The following is a 20,844-nucleotide window of genomic DNA, read 5'->3' on the forward strand; positions in this document are numbered from 1 at the left end:
AGGCTATTTTCTTTTGAAAAGAAGAAATAATAAAGAAGGCGGCAGAGGAAAAGAACTTGGTCAATAAGGTTAGTGAAGAAGAAAAAACTCAAGAAATGTGGGGAGACTGTCTACACATTGGGAATGGAATTGTAAGGAGGAAAAGGGAATGAAAAGAACTAAGGAGAGAGTATCCATTCTTGTGAAGAAGATATTAAAAAGGAAGATGATATTGTGGATGAAAATAGCCGGAGGAGAGATGCGAGATGGCGACCGAAGGAACAGAATAAAGTCCTTCGCTCTGACGTCAATCCTTGAAGTGGATAAACGCCACAAAAAAAGGGGAAAAACTGTGGTGTGAATCACTCGCATGTCTTTTATTTCATCTCTCCAAACATTACTACCAGCTTCCAATTGGTAGTAAAGGTTCGCTACAATAGTCTGTTGAGGGGAGTAACGGCAATTTCCATCAGAAGAATTTCAAACAAGAAAACTCCAATCAGAGAAAGCAATTTACTAATTAAAAAAAAAATCCTTCAAGAAATTTTCACTTCCGTTCAAAAGGAATTTTTCAAATTCCAAACATTATCAATTATCAATAACGAAAGATCTAAGTTCAGTAGCCGGCACTGTAGACTCCAGGCGCCAATGGTCTACAAAAGTTAAGGCGTTTTGATTAAAATAAAATAAAAAGCAATATATTAAATTCGCACATCCGGCTACACCGTGAACATCCTTAAACTCGAAATTTTTGCGACTCATTTAATATAACACAGTAGACAGGAATCCGAGTTTCTCTAAAATGTTGCAGAATCTTTCTCGAGATTATTTTCGTCTATCCTGATTAGGATTTCTTTTGAAAAATGATCTAGATAAAATTTATAAATTTTCAAGTAAATAGGGAAATTTAAAGAAAATTATAGGGACCATTTTCTCACAGTAAAATGAAACTTTCGTTTGATTAACTTTGATCCAAACTTAGGTAATGCCTATTTGAAAAACCTATTTATTAAAAACCTATTTAAACTTTAAAATGTTTCTTTAGGGTAAAAACGAAAAAAATTGCTTATCTACATTTTGACAATACTTTCTCTTGTGACGAGTATGAGAAAATAAAAACAAAACTGGTGAGAACACAACTTTCTCTTGCTATTTGTGACGTTCATCTTATATTAGCTCATAAAACTTTCACAACGTCGATTGCGTTAAGAGATAATCGGCTTTCAGCATGAATTTTTGAACAGATCTATTGCTCATGCACACCATGCAGACCCCATGGTACAATTTCTTTTTCCTCAATTGCAGGAGATCAAAATATGTATGCCCGATTTCACGATTGCAGTAATTCTCTTATCAGTAGTAAGAAAAAAGTGAAAATCAACAACACCAAAAAATGTTACTTTGAAGTCATTGTAATGTACAGTCAGAATTGCCACTCTAACGATTGTCTAATCCTATAGTTACTGCAGTAATGCGATATCTAGATAGTGGTACATAAATTGACAACCGTTCTAACAAACATTGGCCGTACATCCAATGTTTATAAGTCCTAAGACTTCACCATATAAGAGCTGTTCTAAGAAAAAAGTTTTATTTTTGTTATGTATATATATAAAGGTAACTAGGATAAAGGAGCAAAGAGTCTCATATTGCCTTGGCAACAATAGATTCTAAGGAGCAAACACTGCCATCACCTCACACAAAACAACCTGCTAATCTTCCCCAGACCTCTCATACTCTCCTCATAACATTACATGGTAATATGAAGAATATGGTCCATTGTTATATGGCCTTTCGCATTGTTAGCTTGTTCACCTCGCGTCGCCTCCATCTTTTTTTCCTTATAGACTCTTTACCTTCTGCTAGTTCTTCTTAATCCCAACTTTACTTCCTTCGCAACTTGGAACGCTCTTTCTAACTTTCCATACACTTTTTTTTGATCGAAGTAAAAAAGAAAAAAAAGGACTTGAGTACAAGAAGTCAGATTAAAGAGAAGATAGCTTATACGTTTAAATTCTAGATCTTTTTCAAGTTCGTAATCATTTTATCCTATGTAAACGAACATGTAACATTTGAAGGAGGGAAAATTAAATAATGCTCAAATTAACGTAATGCTATTTCAACACATCTAATATTATTATCTCCTCAATAAAAACAGTTTAAAATTTTAAGTATAAGGGTTGATAAACGACAAAAGGTACACAAATCAGCAAGTACCAACATTTCATTCTTACTTCATAGATATCATTTGTATAAACTTTACATTACATTACTTTTGTCTAGAATGTCACAGACCTTTATACTGGCCATTTTCATCTATCAAATATTTGTTCAGTAAAGTGTAGCAATCCATTTATCTGAGATTGATTTTAATACGATGTAGGTATTAAACTATACATACACACTTGATTTAAAAATAAATGAAAAATGCTAATGAAAAAAATCATTATTATGACGTCAGTTATTTGCCAACAAAAAAAAATGCATATACTAAAATACATCACCGAGTTTTCTGTTTTCAACATATGATTTAAGTGCAAGTTTAGTGCAGCAGTAGAAAGCAAACATTGTTCGGTTCAAGTTCATTCTACGATTAAATGGATCGTTATTTCACTTTATCTAGTAGTTACCCCTTCAAAATAATAGATAATAAATAATCTAGTTTGATGACTTTAAATTTTAATGTAGTTTCTATCCATTACATTCTTAATCTAGATCTTCTCTACACAATGTTATATATAATTTAATAAAATATAGAATAGACAATGATATGCATATTTCTAGGATAGGCTATTATTACTAAAATACTTTTCTAATTATTTGATTATCAAACTTCTCAATTAAAGGGCAGGCATTTGAGGATTTGACCAATATTTTTACAGAAAATTTGGGGATTTTATCTCTTATAGTAAAAGAGAAAAAAATTGTCAAAATTGGGTGTTTTCAAATATTAAACTTTTTCGTAACCTGAGAACAGTTCCCAAAGTGTACATATAAAAATACACAACACATTATCCACTTACTGAAAGACACAGAACTAACATTCTTATCAAGCATCATATCCCTTGACATTACAAACCTTTACACTTCTACCCTGTCAGAGACTCTTACTAATACTATAAAACAGAAACTAGAAGCTACTAGAACTAGAACTACAGTACATTGACCAACTAATAGCCCTAACCCAAAGTGAAACAACCTACAAACCAAATCACTTTAGATTTAAGAGGAATTGTCTGAATTATGTAGGCAACGTGAACACAATTGAAGAAAGAATTCGGTGTAACATTTTCCGCAAGTTATGTAGACCATTTATTACTCATACTCAAACTAGACATAGACATATGCAAATTATTTACTTAACTAAACAGACAATCGCCCTAACATGAATATGAAAATGATCTTAACTTCCAGGATATCACACTTACTATTAGAGATAACTTAGAATTCGGAATATTCAGAAAGCCTACGTCCACTGACACTATTATACACAATAGTTCCTACCATCCTATTCGACATAAACTAGTTGCTCTCAGACACCTGACAGATTGAAAACAAAACTCTTGTACTGACCAACTATGAGTGAGAACTCAACATCATTCGCACAAATAACAATTATACCGCCAACATTATTAATAAATTACTAAGTACAAACAAACATAGCCTAAATTAAGGCCAAAACATTAACCCGCCCAACATATTCGCCACTTTAACTTTCGAAACATACAAACTATGTAACCTTTCCAAGAAACTAGTCCTCAAAACCGCGCTTAGGACCAACAACAAACTGGGAAACAGGGCACAAATCGAAAGTAAGAACCCTTATGATAACAGCGGTATTTACAAACTAGTTGGTCCAGACTATGATTGTACCTTTATTGACCAGAGCGGAAGAAAAATCCTAGACAGATGCAAAGAACACATCCGCTCGTGCAAACACAACTTACACAAACCTCCTTGACAAACACAGTCATCAACCGGGCAATATCAACAACACAATGACTCTGCTACATACAGGAGAAAAAGTTGGACATCTTAGAAATATACAAACAGAAATCCATTCACCAAAACATTATGAAATTAACTATAACTCTGATACACTCTTTAAAGTCATTCCGAACCAAACACACCGACACAGCTGAGCAAACCTCACAAAAAAAGCATGAATGTAATGTGCATGTAGCATGTTCCCTATTGTTAAATTAAAGTGTTCAATTTAAGATTTCATTTATATTCGAACGATTAGAATCACATATTCTCTGGTCGTCGACACAAAACTGCAACAATCATAACGCAACTAAGTCACTTATTAAAATCAAACAATAAAATAGAAGACATTACTAAAACCTATTCTGACATACCGCTGTCAAATTCTGATAACAGCTAGTAAACGACTGACCAAAACAACTAAGGACATTATAAAAACTAAATCACTGAACGTCTCTACGTTCACCAGAATAATACACATTCATTCAAATGCTAATTTAGAAATTATATCGATTAAAAAGAAAAGATTAAAGAATATGTTAAAATGGTTTAGATATCAATTCCAAAAACAACGTGGGGAATCCAAGAATGCTAATTTTGAACTAATAGTCGATTAAATAGAAAAGAATAAATTATACAGTAAAAAGGTTTAGAAATCAATGTAAATATTGTTTTAGTATTCATTAAGAATTAACCAACACAGAGCGTAGATAAGACGTGGCATTATTATTAATTTGGAAATTAAAATTAAATAACATGCTATATTCATGCAAAAATGTAATCAAAATTGATGTAAGTAATTGATAATAAAGTCTTACTTTGTTTAAGGAATATCCATCAGCATCTCCACAGATCACCAGTCCAATAGCACTTGACACTTGACACTATTTAAAATAATTCACAACACTATTCGCACTAAAACTGTATATCACGCACTAAGTATAACTTAAACACTATTTATAAAATAGAATTTCACTTTAACACGCACTAATATCCACTTAAAAAATCACGATAATAAAGAGACACACGAACGAGTTAAAGATGGCCGCCGGTAACTGGCCAGGCCGATCAGCTGGTAAAAGAAGATTATATCTAAGCTGTGTGACCAACTTTATTATTTTTTCATTTTTATTTATTTTCATTCCTATACCAAAATAAAATATGATTATAGAATTAGGTATTTTATTTCATCGATTTATTTTTAAGACGATTTTAAATTATCAAAGAAGATTTAATTAAATCATTGCAAATAACTGGTGTGAGCACTCACAAGACTTAGATTTTTTTCAGTTTAAAATTTTGTAATAAAAAGTCACAAATTACATTTTGTTTGCATAAAGTTTTAGTGCGAATAGTGTTTTGAATTTATTTTAAAAAGTGTGAAGTGTCAAGTGATATTGGGCTGGTGATCTACTGAGATGCTGATGCTGATACTTTTATATTATTTAAACACTTACATATATACAAATTCGACAGGAGTATGGTCAGAATAGCTTTTAGTAGTGTCTTGAAAGTTGTTGTTAGTGTTTTTATGATAATAAGTGGTTACAAATGCCTTGGTCGGGGATATGGTTGATGGTGTTTTAATGTGTCGACGACCAGGGTTACACCTGGTAATAAACACAACGGAGCTGTGAGCATAGATGATAGCGGAGATGATAGCAGTGATGCATCAGCGCTTATAGAATAACCTAGTACATTCTTATGTGAGCGTGCACAACGAAGCTTCGACTAGTGACTCATACTCGCTGGTATAAACGAGCATAGATGATAGAATTGAATTTTTCATTTTTCTGCTAGCTGAATTCCAGTATCGGAGCTTCAAAATGGACGTCGAAAAATTATTTAGTGCTGTCTTTACTCATTATTTTTGGTTATTATTTTATTATTTACTTTTAAACAATATTTTGTTTTTTAAATCGTGCTTACATTTATTTTCATGTGTATTTATTTGTTTTTTTTTCAATAAAATCATTACTTACCTAAGAGTAATCACTAGTTTTTCTTCTATGGTTATAGGATTTCCATGACAATTTTTCCAAAGTTTTCTTAATTTTGACCTTATTTTTTCTTAAATATAGTCGAATGTGGGTGGACCTATCCTCACATATTCAAAAAAACGATCCGGATAATTTCTAAGTTCCTTATATAAATGGTGAAATTCACCCGAAGTACTTCGTTTTTTTATTTATGGGATGTACATGATATTTTCTAAAGCGTTTTTTCTTTAAAATATACCATTTTGTTGCTGCTGAACATAAAAACTCTTCTTCATTACTCGGGCATGTTGCATGTATCACAGCTCCGTTGTGCACACTAATCAGCGATTATACTCGTATTTTACTCTATCAGCTATCATCTCTGCTATCATTTATACTCACAGTTCCGTGTGAACGTACCCTAAGAGATTCTCGGTTGTTTATGGGGAACTTAGATCTTTAGAGAGAAGATTTTTGCGTATATTTTCGATAGGTTGATGTCTGTAAGTTGGTGATGCTTTTTTTTGAATGCGTGAATTGTTATCTTTTGTTAATGACATTGTGTCGACTACAACAAATAGCTATTTGATGCTAGTATATCTTTGCTGTAGTCAACGTGAAAAATTAATAGCGTTTCTTTGCCCACAGTAAAAAAAAAAAATACTCATTTGCTATTTGAACAGCAATCATTAAGAATGTGCCTCAATAATTTGATCTCTATATTACCAAATGTTACACCTGTGGTTGGAGAACAAAATACATAGATGTCTCAGTTACTTTCAAACTACCTACTGATCAGCGTTATCGAACTGGATTACTTTTGTCTAGCCTACGCATCATTTTAACATACACCAACTAAGCGCCTTTAACCCAAATATTGTGACACTAGAAAGGGAAAAAAATTACACTGAAATGCCTGAAACATTTTTAGAAAACGGTGTAACATTTTTAAAACTATAAAACAATGTACTCTAAGTTTGTTCGAGAAGTTGTATTATTCAAAAAGCGTTTCCATAAAAGTAAAAATTAAATTCTAGTTTTATAAATTTTAAATTGTAATTTTACCAGTAAAATACAAACTTTCTAGCGAACTAAAATATGCTTCTACATTCATTGGAGTGGCAATGTTCTGAGGAAGTAAATTAAATTTAATCTAAGAAAGTGCCAACATATCCATGAATAAATTTGGATAATGCTTCCATACGTCATATCCGCTCAAACAATTTGAAAATATAAGCAAAATTTAAATTTATTTAAGCTTTCCATTTGAGAGGTTGGTAGCTGCAAATGTTTTCAGCTTTCAACAACTTTTTCTGCCTCAGAGGAGCCACCTAAATAGGATATTTCTTTTGAATATTCAATATGACGTAATCGCAATAACCATAAAAACTTTATTTTGGTTTAATCGAAAAACTGGTTTTATTATTATTATTATCTCATTTATCCCAAGAACTCCAAAAATCGACCTATTCACTTCTTTAAAGGTTTATAAGTTCGGCCACTATAGTTACGAGAGCAAGGAACAGGAATTCCTGTTGTTTCTAGATCTGACTACAAAGAGGATTCCAAATTGGAGAAGGAACCACTAAGTTCCTTACTTCAAAGATTAAGTCTGACCAAGTAATACAGACTTCTCTAACTACAATTTACTCTACACTAACTTCCAATATGGAACTTTAACTCCCTTCCATCGTTAACAGATATTTTTAGCGCTTTTATTAAAACTTTTCAAACATAAATTTAATATTTCTATAATTACATGCCAGCCAGCTTCATGTTGTTTTTTTTTAACCCCTTGCAAACCAACAATAACCGCCATTAGCAGTAATTCCCAGCTGGAGTTCGCCTATTATATTAATGACAAAAGAATCAACTTCATTAGGAGCAGTTAATTATTAAATAATTATGTGGAACTGTGTTTCACGAGTTGAATAATTTAATAAACCATATAATTCTGTTTTCACAATATGAAATTTTAATCTGATTGGTAATTTAGGCCAACTGGGCAATTTAATTAGATTGGACATGCGAGGAAACAAAAACAATACATAAAAATTATATTGTTAATAATATATTGTATTTTTTTAAATTACTGTATTTATTACAATTTCTTTTTTGTCAATAAAAAATCTATTCACAAATTAGGACAATTTTTCGTTTACTACTTTTTTGTGAGGCAGAAATCTAACGGGTGGAAAAAAAGGACGTTTTTCATAATAAAAGCAAAAAGTGGGTGTGAAATTCACACCAATTTTATTTTATTGCAAATTCTCTATTTCTCGAAATTTGAATTTTGGAAATGATAAAAGAATATACTCAAAGAACCGAAACAGGTTTATTATTTTAAATGGATTTTTGAGAGAACCATTGACTTTGAATCCTAGAAATCCATTTCCTTAAGGGAAATCTGAGATTCACTCTCAGAATTTAGCAAAGAAGTATGAAATGGTAATTAATGGTAGCGTTTTTCAACATTTTGCTGCAACCGAGCGTAATTGTTTGAAATCTATTTGTTTATTTCATCGTTTATAAAGAGAAATAAGAAAAAAAAGAAATACGAGTATAACAGCACGATGCTGCAATAATCCGAACAACTTGATTATACTTGGTATTGGATATATAATTTTATTACAAGTTTAACAGGTTATATTTAGTAGTTATTCCTAATTAGAACATTAACGCACCAGTTCGATATGCTCGAGAGCTGCTGCGTTGGCTTTGTAATAAGGGCTTGCGTCGCGATAGAGGCGGGACGTTATCACAATCGAAAGAAGTCATAATATTATTGCCGCTAAATAGCAGTAGTTCAAGCAACACCTGGGTGAATAGAGCTGTGGGGTTCAACCAAAAGCACTCCAAAGAGTGTTTAACCTCTACAATCTAAAATACTTTGAACCAAAGCAAAGTCTCCTTTTTTAACGTCTCCAACCGGACTGTACATGCAGATCTTGACATTCATTTTAGCACCCCAAGTCGCTAAAACTCAATACAGGAAACCTGCAATAATCACGCGCAAATCCTGTTGTTTAAAATCTTTATTCTAAAACTGTTCCTGACATCCCAGCATGGCAATCTTGAAAAACAGTGACCTCGTGATCTCTTCTCTGCTGAGAAGAGATAGTCCACAGTTTTTGGAGTGTTAATTTCTACTGTTCACGGCTAACATTGTTACTTATAGGCGCCAAACGCGCTGATTGTAACACAAGGGAGGAAAAGAGCAACGTAAAATAGAATAGGTTTTCTCAATAAATTTTGTTTTTTACGCCTTTGTGATCCATTCAAAATTTAAATTTAATTAATTTATGTTCTAAAATAATTATTTCTGTGAAAGAAGTATCAAACTAAGTTTTAGATGTGAATGTAAGGAAAGCAGATGTAGCAGTTTCCTTTTTATTTTACTTAATAAATTAAAGTTCAAAAAATAAATACAAAAAAACCTGAAAAGTACTTCTTAAAATTTTGTTAACTCATTTAAACTAATCAAAAAGATGGTATTACTACAGGACTGAACAAGTTGAAAAGTTTTTTATCTTCAGTGTGGCTGTGTGAGCCTTTGTTTTACAACAGGAACCGGAACAAAAGAGAATTAAACAACAAGCGATTCAAAATGAGAGAGAACGCTCGATAGAAAGAAACAATCTATCAGCCCATTATCGTAACAATTAACATCGTGCATAATTCAATAATGAACTACTCTTGTATTTTTTAATAATTAACAGATATTGATTGGTGCTGGCAGTAGCAGAGCTACCCACTTTCTCTCGCCTTAGTTTTATCTTTTTTTTTATTTTGGTGTGGCGACGAAAGAGGAAGAAGAATTAATTAAGTTTAACAATTCATTTAAACATTAACGTCGATCATTTTACTTCAATAGTATTATTTGATTAATTCATGAGATACTTTAACGATAAAAATACAAAATAGGTAAGACTAGTTATGATGATGGATTTTAATTCGCCAGAAGCTCTGCCACAACTTTGCGTGAAATTCGTTCTACGTTATGCAGATGTTACAATTCTAATGTAACATCTTGTAGACTCCTAGCTTAGAGCTGGGATTAGGATCGTTGTTAAGTTGCGTTACTTTCAGAGTTAGCCTCCAGCTTTTGTAGCGAGCGGACGTACTTTTTATGCTCCGAACTTTTACGCTTTTTACTGTGGTACAGTTATTCTTTATTGCATGAGTTGTATACTGTTCAATTTGTCAGATTTTTCTGTATCTCGTGATTTAAGTATTAATTTCGTATTCATTTTTAATTTGTGAGAAAATAGAATTTTCGTTGCTCATTTAACTGTCAGAGTGTATTGTAAGTTCACAGTCCAAGTTATTAGTGAGTGGGTCTTAGATAAAGTTTGAACAATGTCAGTAAACAGTGAGGGCCAGCTTGGTCTTGGTGGTGGGGGTGCCGACCATCTCTCTATTATACTCGACCGACTGGATAAGATAAGTAATGATATGAATTCTATTCAAACAGACTTAAATACGCTTAAACTCGACCATCAAGTCTCTTCGAAAGATATCACTGATATTAAAAAAGATGTCAGCAAATTTTCAAGGAAATTAACTAATGATATTAAGAAAGCAAATAGACATATTTTGGACATAAAAAATGAAAACATCACTTTGAAAACTCGTATCTCTGACTTACAGCGTGCCATAACTGAATTTTCTCAGCACTCCTATCAAAACATAATTAAAATTGATAATATACCCGAATCTCCTAATGAAGATTTAAAATCAATAATTATATCTCTTTCGAATCTGATTGAGTTTAAGCTTAATACTGAGGCTATTGATTATTTTTACCGTGAGCGAGCAAGGAAAAATTCTGGACATCCCTCGATATTTCTGAGATTCGTGAAACATTCCGAGAAAACAAACTTTCTAATTAAGGCCAAGTTAAACAAAAAGAAGTTAAAACAGGAAGCGCTTGGTTTCGATTCGCAATCTCTAATATATGTCAATGAATATCTATCTCCCTTGAATTATAAGATTTTTCAACAAGCAAGATATTTATTAAAAGAAGGTAAATTGTTCAGAGTGTGGTCCAGGAATGGCAAAATCATGGTTAGGAGCGCAGAAGGCTCAATGCCAACTTATGTTCGCTCAATTGAAGATCTTCAGGCGATTATTAACCCTCCGCCCCTCACAACTCAGTTCTCTGTTATGGATCTGTTTGGGCCTGAAACCGACGAAGATGATTCCGACACTTCAGTCAAATCAACTACGTCCACAGCTTCCAAAAAAAGGTAGTACAACAAGAAAGGAACGGCGGTGTCTACAGCAAAAAAACCTGAAATCTTTTTTCGTAAAGGAGCGTTCCAGCCAACCCAAAAAATCTCAAGAATAAACTCTCCTCTTAAGAATCTTCATAATTCAGTATATAATTCCTTTTCAGGTAACAATTTTTTAAATATAGGTTTCTGGAACATCCATGGTCTTGCAACTCTGAGTTATTTAAACATTGAAGAGATTAATATTTTGTTGAGATATGACATTCTTTGTTTCTGTGAGACCTGGTCTACTTCAGATTCGATTAGCATTCCTTTCTTAAAAGATCACTTACATTTTGTTTGTAAAGCTGAAAAGTTTTTTTCTAAAGGTAGAGCCAGCGGCGGAATTGCGATCTTTATTAAACGGAATGTCTTTAATGATGTAGTTTTAATTGAGTCTGCAGATAATTGGATTTTCCTCAAATTATTTACTTTGTCAGATTATTTTATTATTGGATTCTTATATTTTCCACCGAATTTAGGTTTTGATACAATTGATAAGTTTATTAATGAAACGTTTTGCAACATTGTAGAAACTTATGATTCTTATAAGATTATTCTAGCTGGTGATTTCAATATGAGAGTTGGTAATGGTAATATTCTTGACAATGAGCTATTTGTTAATACACGCTTCTGGGGTGAAAGATTGTCTCAGGATGGTGTAATGTGCTCGAAAGGGAACAAACTTATAAAAGCAATGGAAGAGTTTGGTTTTCTTTTATGTAATGGGAGAGCTGTTGGCGATTCTCCTGGCCAATACACCTTTGTGGGCCCCCAGGGGAAAAGTACTATTGACTTAGTTTGGGTAAACCATTTAATGCTGTCTTTATGTTATGATTTTAAAATTTGTAATGTGTCTCCCCTGTCAGACCACCTTCTGTGCTCACTAACTCTCTACAATCCGTTAGCAATGAACAATAATCCCTACACTCCCCCATTGTATAGTCAAGTGTCAGTAATAAGCTTATCCCCGGAAAATTTATTAAGTTTTTACCACTTGTTGGATACCTCAGGTAATATTTATTTCAATAGTGAGTCTGTGGAGAGTTTAAATAATAATCTGATTAATACTATGGACATGCTAGCTAGAAATGTAGGCATTATTAAAGTCGTTAAGCGACCTGATTGCACGGTTCATAATAATAGTAAGCAGTGGTTCAATAAAGATTGTAAAACACTTAAAACTTATGTAAATTCTTGTTATAGGAAATGTAAAAAGCATGGCTTCGAAGGTGATCTGTTAAGAAATTATCTAAGTGCTAAAAAAGATTATAGAAAACAAATCTGTCTCTCGAAAAAAGTGTATAAAGATAATTTGAAAAGTGAATTTAGAAACGTAACAAATTCAAAACAATTCTGGAACCTGGCAAATAGACTGAATAAATTACCTCAACACTGTTCAGTACACTTGAGCAAATGGGAAGAATATTATAAGGAATTATTTTGTGCCAATATTTCTTTCAGTGAGGACGAATTTTTTGGAGTAGCTGACCCGGTCTTGGATGCCCAGATTTCCTCGGAGGAGCTCATGAACAGTATTCATTCTAGCAAAGGAGGGTCGGCCCCAGGTCCTGATATGATTCCATTTGAATGCTTTAAAGCCCTTCCTGCGAATTGGTATAATTATTAACTAAACCTATTGAACACTGTTTGGGCCCATGAAACTTTTCCTATCAACTGGGGTCTCATCAAACTGATACCTATTTTCAAAAAGGGGGACCCTACGCTACCAACAAATTATAGGGGAATCGCGCTTATGAACTGTGTCACAAAGATCTTTACCAAAATTCTGTGTACCCGGCTTTCTACTTGGGCTGAATCTAACAGGATACTCCCTGATGAACAGTTTGGTTTTAGAGCCGGCAGAAGCTGTGTGGACGCTGTTTTCCTTTTGAATTCAGCTATTAATATCCAACTGAGGGCGCCTAACAGTCAAGTCTGGGTGATTTTTGTTGATTTCATGAAGGCTTTCGACTCTGTCTCCCACCAGCTATTTATTATACCTTAAGTTGCTCAGGTGTGGTGTAAGCCCAAAATTTATTAGAGTTATAAAAAAAATATATGATGTAGCAAAGGTCTTTATCTGTCAACAGAATGCGCAATCTGAAGATATAAATGTTAATAGAGGGGTTCTCCAAGGAGAAAAGTTAAGTCCTTTGCTTTTCTCTCTTTTTGTGTATGATGTTCTGGACTTTTTCAGACTCAGGGGGGCATCGGGTATCTGCCTAGATGGTGACAAGGATTTGTTAATGGTATTGTATGCTGATGACCTGGCGATACTAGCTTACTCATGGCCTGACGTGCAATTTAAACTCTCCTTGTTAGCAGAATATTGTGAAATGAATAAATTGGTAGTCAACACCTCAAAAACTGTAATAGTACCCTTCAACAGAACTGGTAGAGTGAAAAAGCACAATGTCTTTACATTTAGAGGCACTCCTATAGAAGTTAGAAATAACTTCATTTATCTGGGGGTACCTCTCGCATCTTCTGGGAAATTTAAAATAGCCTGCGATCACTTTGTCTCAAAATCCTCTATAGCTATTCCAAGAGTTTTAAACATACTCTCATTCTACAAGTCAGACACCTGGCAGTCTAAAATGACTCTTTACTACAGTATTATTTCTGCCATTCTCCTGTATGCTTCTGAACTTTGGGCGTTGAACTACTTTACGTTAGTTGAGCGCGTACAACTGAAATTTTTAAAATTATTGCTACATTTACCGCGCAATACACCCAACAGTTATGTTCGCCTTGAAGCCGAATGTCCACAGATTAAAACTAAGATCTTTAACAAAACTATAAAATTTTGGCTGAAGCTTTTTGGATAACAGTTCACTTTTGAAGATATGTTACAGGAGACTTATGAGCTTGTCGGATAATCCAGGCATCCCTTATAACTGGGTGGTTTTCATTAAAGATATGCTTTACTCTATAGGGGCAGAGGATGTCTGGGAGCTACAGAGTGCTGAATTTCTATTTTGTAACCTGAAAAACCTCAACTCTCAATTTTATAATAACTGTTTATCTAAAGACATTAGTGAGGTACTCAATTCTACATTTAATACCAATTATAGATTGATATGTCCTTTGGCCAATGGCAAGTCATATGTTAAGCTCAAGTGTAATATTTCAAAAATCAGACTGATAGCTCAGATTAGGGTAGCCAGTACTAAGTATCCTAGGATCTGTCATAAAGGAGTAAACCATGTATTTGTCCATCAAAAGGTTTGTTTTACTTGTGCTGAAAGAAAAAGTGACAATATTATTCACTTCATGCTGGAATGTCCTTTCTATAATTCACTTAGAAAAAGATTGTTAAATAGGTACATAAGCTCCAATAACACTGAGGGTTACACTAATCTACTTGATATTGACGGCAAAGATAAATTAAACAGTTTATTTTATTTCATTTCTGGTGCTCTAGACGAGAGGTACAGATTTGTAAAACATATTCAACAGCTATAAAGAAATTCCGCCGCCGAATCAAACTTGAATTAATTTTTGTAAATGCACCGATTTAATTATTTTTTTCTTTGTTTTTTTTTTTTTTTAAGAAATAATTGTAACAAGGGGTGATTTTAATTTTGTATTTCATACTTCTATTTTGTATTTATCTTTTTAGTGGAAGTAGCTATTTCTTTTTATTGTTATCATTAGCAGAGGCTAAACTCTTGCTATAGAAATGTAAATATATTTCTTATAAGCAATAAAACTAATAAATAAATAAAAGTTGCGTTACTTTCAATACCGAGGAATAGCCAAAACGTGGCGCATTGGATGTTTACAAGTGGCGCAAACAGAGTTAAGAGATAAATACAAGGTCCAAACTGATCCAGCGAGAGTCCAACTAATGACGTAACTCACTGATGACTCGTGTTCCAGCAGGAGCTAGTAATACCAACATGAGCACTATATCCTGATAAGATCTCACTGATCTGACTGATGTAAAATTGGTAAGACTCATGAAATTGACCAAATTCGCCCAATTCATACTTACTTATTCATAAATCACAACTACATAATTAACAATACAACGAATTAATTGATGATGTAAGTTTAAAAATTGGCGCTAATAACCCTGGTGGATGATTCGCCGGAAAAAAAGAAGAACTAACTTCAATAATTATTACCTGGAAAAAACGTTTTATCATAAAAAAATAACCTGATACTGTTACATAACTTAACCTACCTAACAATAAAGATCTTAATTATTTTTAACGAGGGTAAAAAAAAAAAATAAACAGCAATATTAGAAAGTTTTTAATTTTCTCGAAAAGGGGGATGGTAGATTTGTTTATTTGTATAGGGTAGCACGTTAGTCGATGTTAAATTCGATATTGCCTGGGAACAAATGCAAAAAAAAAAAAGCCTAGGAGGTTTCGAATCAATCTATAAAAAGTTTACAGAAATTCATAGATCAATTTTCGGCTAAAAAAAAAAAGTATAAAACTTAAAAAGTATTGCAATATTTGAAATATTTATTTTCGAAGCTAAAAGAGTCACTTTGACAGCGTTCAGGAGGCTTCAGATAGTGAATTATCTGTGCAAACTCCATTTTAAAAACTGGACGCGATCACAATACCTAAAATAGGATGAAAAAATAACTGCCTGTTTCAGTCATGATAGATCTTTATTATGCCGAGCTTTCGATGTAGGGACTAGGACAACTTCAGGGCTAATTGACTGTTCATAGTCTAGACAATCCTTGAGATACAACTGAGTCCATGAGCAGCCAAGACAGAAGATACGCCAACTCTTTAATGATGTAAAATATTACATTGTCAATTAGCCCCCTAGGTCGAAAGCTCCGGTATAAGAAAAATATATCATGACTGAAACGGGCAGTTATTTTTTCATCCTACCTATGAAACTATGAATCAGTCACCAAAAATAATGAACAGTAAACTTGTAACCACTCGCAACAAGAACTTAGTTTTGTAGATATCAGGGAAAAAGATTTCACCACGCTTGGGAGAGTAGTAGCAGAGGAAATAGTACACCAATTCTGGTAAATCATCCTCAGTTAGGTTGTTACTTTACTATACTCAAGGTAAACGTGTCGACGGTGTAAAATAGAAACAAGTCTGACGGCCAAAGTGTTGTGGAAATTAAAATTCGAAGAACGTACTATGTAAGCATATCAACTTTGACTTTTTTTTCTTTGACTTTCTCTCAAGAGGAAGAACTTACTTGCGATTCTAACAAGTTTTCGAAAATTACGTTTTCTGAGGACTTACAAGTAGTACTGCAGTGAATTAAGAAGTACAGTGGGTGAGTGTTAATAAAATTAAGCTAAAACTTGGTATTATGTTTTGCTACACCTAACTTGCTATTATGTTGGCGTTGCTTCTGGTATACCTTTAATCGCACACCTAACGTGGCGCCAATCTACTAAACTGGCCCTTAAGAGGAAGCTGTCTCTTCCCTTGGTAGAAATTATAATTAAGTAATTAGAAAGGCCAGGTAGGATTACACCAACCACAAGTCAGGTGACACATTGGCTGCTACACATTCGAAAATGTGAACGAGTGCGTTTAACCTGGGCTCCCTGGTGAACGAAGATAATGACGTATCAGCTGAAATAAGAAGGAGGATTGTAGCGGCTAATACATGCTACTTTGGGCTTCGGAAGCATCTGGGAAGTCACCTAATATCAAGGCAGACGAAGCTGCGATTGTACAAGACCCTGTTCCGCCCAGTCTTGACATACAGCTCTGAAACCTGGACCACATCTAAAACAGATGAGAGAGGCCTCCTCCTAGTCTTCGAAAGGAAAATACTGCGGCGAATTTTCGGCCCAGTACGCATGGGACAGAAATGGAGGTCTCAGACGAATCAGGAGCCGCAAGTAATGTTTAAAACAAATAGATGAGGTTAAATTCATGAAATTGGCTAGACTTCAGTGGGCTGGGCATGAGGTTAGAATGAGGGACGCGAGGACATCCCACAGAAGGTGACGGATCAGCACCTCCATGGAGTTAGGAGAGTTGGGAGGCCGAAGCTGCGCTGGGCGGACGGTGTTGCAGGTGATGCAAGGTCGTTGTTGAATATCACCAACTGGAGAGCGGCAGCAAAGAGCAGGACTGGCTGGCGGAAACTGGTTGAGGAGGCCAACACTCAGCAATGAGTTGTAGCACCGTTGGATGATGATGATGATGATGAATTAGAATGGCCAATGTCAGAAATTCCCAGGGGAAAATGTTTAATGTAAAACTTGCAGATAGAACTGAATGGGCCAACCTTAAAGGCCATCATTGGTTTCATCAAAAAAAATCTCTACAAAGAGAAACAAAACAAAAAATGCAGTAAAATAGTACATCCAGTTGAGAACTTTCGATCCCTAACTTTCTCTCGGATCCCTCGAGAAAACCCAAATGAAATTCGAAATTAGAATTTCCTGTTACTTTTCGGCTGTGAGAATGTTCGAATAAATACATTCACAGAAAACACTTTATACAAAAAACTAATATTTAGTGCGCTCGCGAAAATGAACGTTTCCGGTGTAAACTAAAAATTTGTCACGATCGCGATACTTCCTATTTTACGAAGTAAAAGTAATAAGTATGACCTTAAGAATCAAGCATTAAAAATAAAAGAATGAAATACTTTGAAACTAACAATACAAACATTGTATTTACAGTTAAAAAAAAAAGTTAACACTAGCAAGCCTTAATCACCACAGAGATTATGGGAGTTTAAACCTCCTGGGGATGACCGCTTTAATGAGCAGCTGAAACTGGAGAGCTTGCTGACGGGAGCAGCAGGAGGCGGCACAAGAAGGAGCGAACAGAGAGACGGGGGTAGATTATCCTTCGATCTCCAGTTCGCCGGGTAGTTGTAATCGGACCTTTATGTTCACGTCTCTGTTCAGAAGGTGGCGCCTAATTTAGATTATCTATCAACTATTTCGTATTCCTACAGCTGGCTTCCACTTCAGCTAGTATATCCTCCAACCAAGGTAGTTTCGTATTTCCTGGAATCATAGCTCATTTCCTAGATTGATACAGTGCACAGTTATCAATCCAAGTATGAACATAACTACTGACATATCGCAGCAATTTATTTTTACATAACCATATTATTAGACAATGTTGTCCCAGTTTTTGTCTCCTAATTTACAAAGTGGTTTGTACATATTAGTTTTTATCAACCAGGAAAAGGACACAAAATGAGGTTTGGTCAAAATTAATTGTCCGAGAGTACACTTTATCAGATAAATATAAATGCTATATCCGAGATTCTTCCTTCAATTCCATGACTGTGGAGGAATGAGAACTAGTTTTTTTTTTTTAGCTAGGCGTCTAGTCTGGGAATGCTTTGCCTCATAAATTTCGGCATTTTAGGGCTCTTAGGCGAGTGATAGTGGCGTACAAGCATTGGACAAGAACATGCGCTCGGATCTATAGTAGCGAATGCCTGGTGTCCATTCCGAGAATCGAATAGATTTAAGGCCAGCATGCTATCCATCCCAACTAGTATCTGCTGGTTAGAGCGAACTGCCCATATCCTAACGGCTATACATTCATTCTTTCCTGCACGATGGTCTCAGAAAACATCTTCGCAATGGGTGAGTCATACCCTTTGCAGGCTTTGACAAAAGAGAGACCTCTCTTCTGACCTGTCTGACATCGATGTAATCGTTGAATTGGCAAAACCACCATCGATGTAGAAAGGAATTGATGTTCCTACCAGGATTACAAGAAAAGCTGCAGCCTCTTCTTGTTGTATTACCAGAGGAATAGTATCTACCCCATGTTCTAAACTAATAATTCCGTTCTTTAGAAAGTTTGTACAAGTGTCAACTATTCTTAACCTTGTTATTTAGCAGACCTCTCTTTTTGAAAGGTTTTCAACTCTCTTCACCTAACTTTAAGCTCAACACTAACTTCAGTTTCGTACATGATTCTCTTAATGTTACAATGCTGAACTCATACATATTGTTCTGTTTGAAATAATTACCTTCAAAACTAATGCAAAGCTAAATGATGAAGCAAGCAAAGTTGCAATGATGCAAAGCTAAATTTACTACGAAGTAAACTTTAAAAGAAATAAACAAAGAACAACATAAATAAAACTCTTGTAGAATCTTGCTGGGCAGGCGCAATGGAGAGGCGAAGAGAAAAGTTAGCATTAGAAGTGGAGGGAGACTGATTGGTTATAGAAAGAAGAATGAAGGAAAAGCAGTTAGTAGGAGGCTTTCCCACTGACAAGAAGGGTGGGAAAAACAGGTTAGCGTGTGGAAAGGCCAGCCAGCAGTAGTATCCTGTTTAGTGGAAGAGTTGCGAAGAAGAAGGGAAATAGGTTTTCACGTTATCTCCTGAAAGGCAGGCATTCCTGAAATAGCACGGGAGTCCTGCCAGCCGGAACACGTCTAAGATTCTTACTTTATATCTTACCACTGCCTTATATATATATATATATCATTGTCTGCTCTCTCTCGCTTCCTGCCTTCATATCTCTCTATTTCTCGCCCACATTGTTATCCACAGCCAAACCGTGCGAGCACACACATTCGAGTTGAACTCTTGGAAACCAAGCGTTGCTTTTACTCATAAAGTCCTTTCAGTATTTACAAAAAAAGTATCTTCCGTTTTACAGCTTTTTCTATATTTCATCATAGTCACACCAGTCTATACACAGCTATAACCATATCCCTGCTCAATTATTCCACTTCCTCCTGAAACAGGAAATACTACAATTAGGAGATTCTCCAACTTTGAGTTATCAGAAAACATATATGTACCATTCCAGGTCTCCCCCCATTCTCAAGAATCTTTCTCGTTCAAAATTCAAGGCGCGTCAACATCTGTCATTAGCTGAGCTCAGTGCATTGTCAAGTCTCCGGAGAAGTTTCCCCCTCTAAAGACAATGTCCATCAGTGGAAAGTGAGCTGTGAGGAGCTCCAAGGTAATCCAGTACGCTATCTGCCAAGCTAATCCTTTCTCTCTCATTGCGTTATTATTTTGATTCTAATTTTCTTCAATAACCCATTTTTACTATTTTACCTAAATAGATGAGAATTGTTGCTAACAAACAAAGCCAAAACACCTATAAATAATTAACATTCTAATTAAACAGCTGATTAGAAATCGTCCAGAGGGATTCAAAATGCCAAGCGCATTTCGATTATTTCCATTGTCCTAAGCAACCCATTTAAACCCTCACTAATATGTCCTTTAAGAGTCCTTCGGATAGCATCTAAATCAAATTGGAACATCCTTTTTAAATTCTAATGGATACAAAGTTTTAAATAATCAAATTTAGTTTGCGAAAACCTTTTCGTACTTAGGGACCCTTAAAAATGACGGGTATTACCATGACAGCTGGGCCCTTTAGATTTTCTCTTCCTAGGAGCTTCTAGAGCTCATTGTTCGGTGATGGATTGTGTTGTTTTGTAACGAGAGAACACTGTCCAGAGGCCAGCAATGCACTGAAAAAAGCTTCGGGCGCCAATAACCTTAGATATTGACGCTCCTTATTTTTTTTAAAAAAAGATTACCAGTACAGCAGGTCATGGAAGATCTACACAATAATACTTTTTGTTACTGTGAATCTACTCATTTTCAACTGTTAATAAAATCATTGAAGTAAATTTAGAATGAATCCTATCCTCATCTTTCTCT

At 34.6% G+C, this 20,844-nt stretch overlaps 2 protein-coding genes across 2 annotated transcripts in view; one reads left to right on the forward strand and one right to left on the reverse strand.

The window, feature by feature from the left end:
• LOC141462385 (allatotropins-like) overlaps window positions 1–19,870 on the reverse strand; it is a 185,899-nt gene extending 166,029 nt beyond the window's left edge. The window contains exon 1 of the mRNA XM_074112270.1: window positions 19,618–19,870. The gene's annotated coding sequence lies outside the window, so the exon portion shown is untranslated. The remainder of the gene's footprint in view (window positions 1–19,617) is intronic.
• The window catches only part of LOC141462384 (uncharacterized), a 169,640-nt gene that overhangs the window by 44,165 nt on the left and 104,631 nt on the right, over window positions 1–20,844 (forward strand). The gene's annotated exons all lie outside the window — the stretch shown is intronic.

Source organism: Rhodnius prolixus, unplaced genomic scaffold, assembly GCF_049639745.1.
Source record: "Rhodnius prolixus isolate KJV_2025 unplaced genomic scaffold, Rpr scaffold_1, whole genome shotgun sequence".
In the NCBI taxonomy this organism is placed as follows: domain Eukaryota; kingdom Metazoa; phylum Arthropoda; class Insecta; order Hemiptera; family Reduviidae; genus Rhodnius; species Rhodnius prolixus.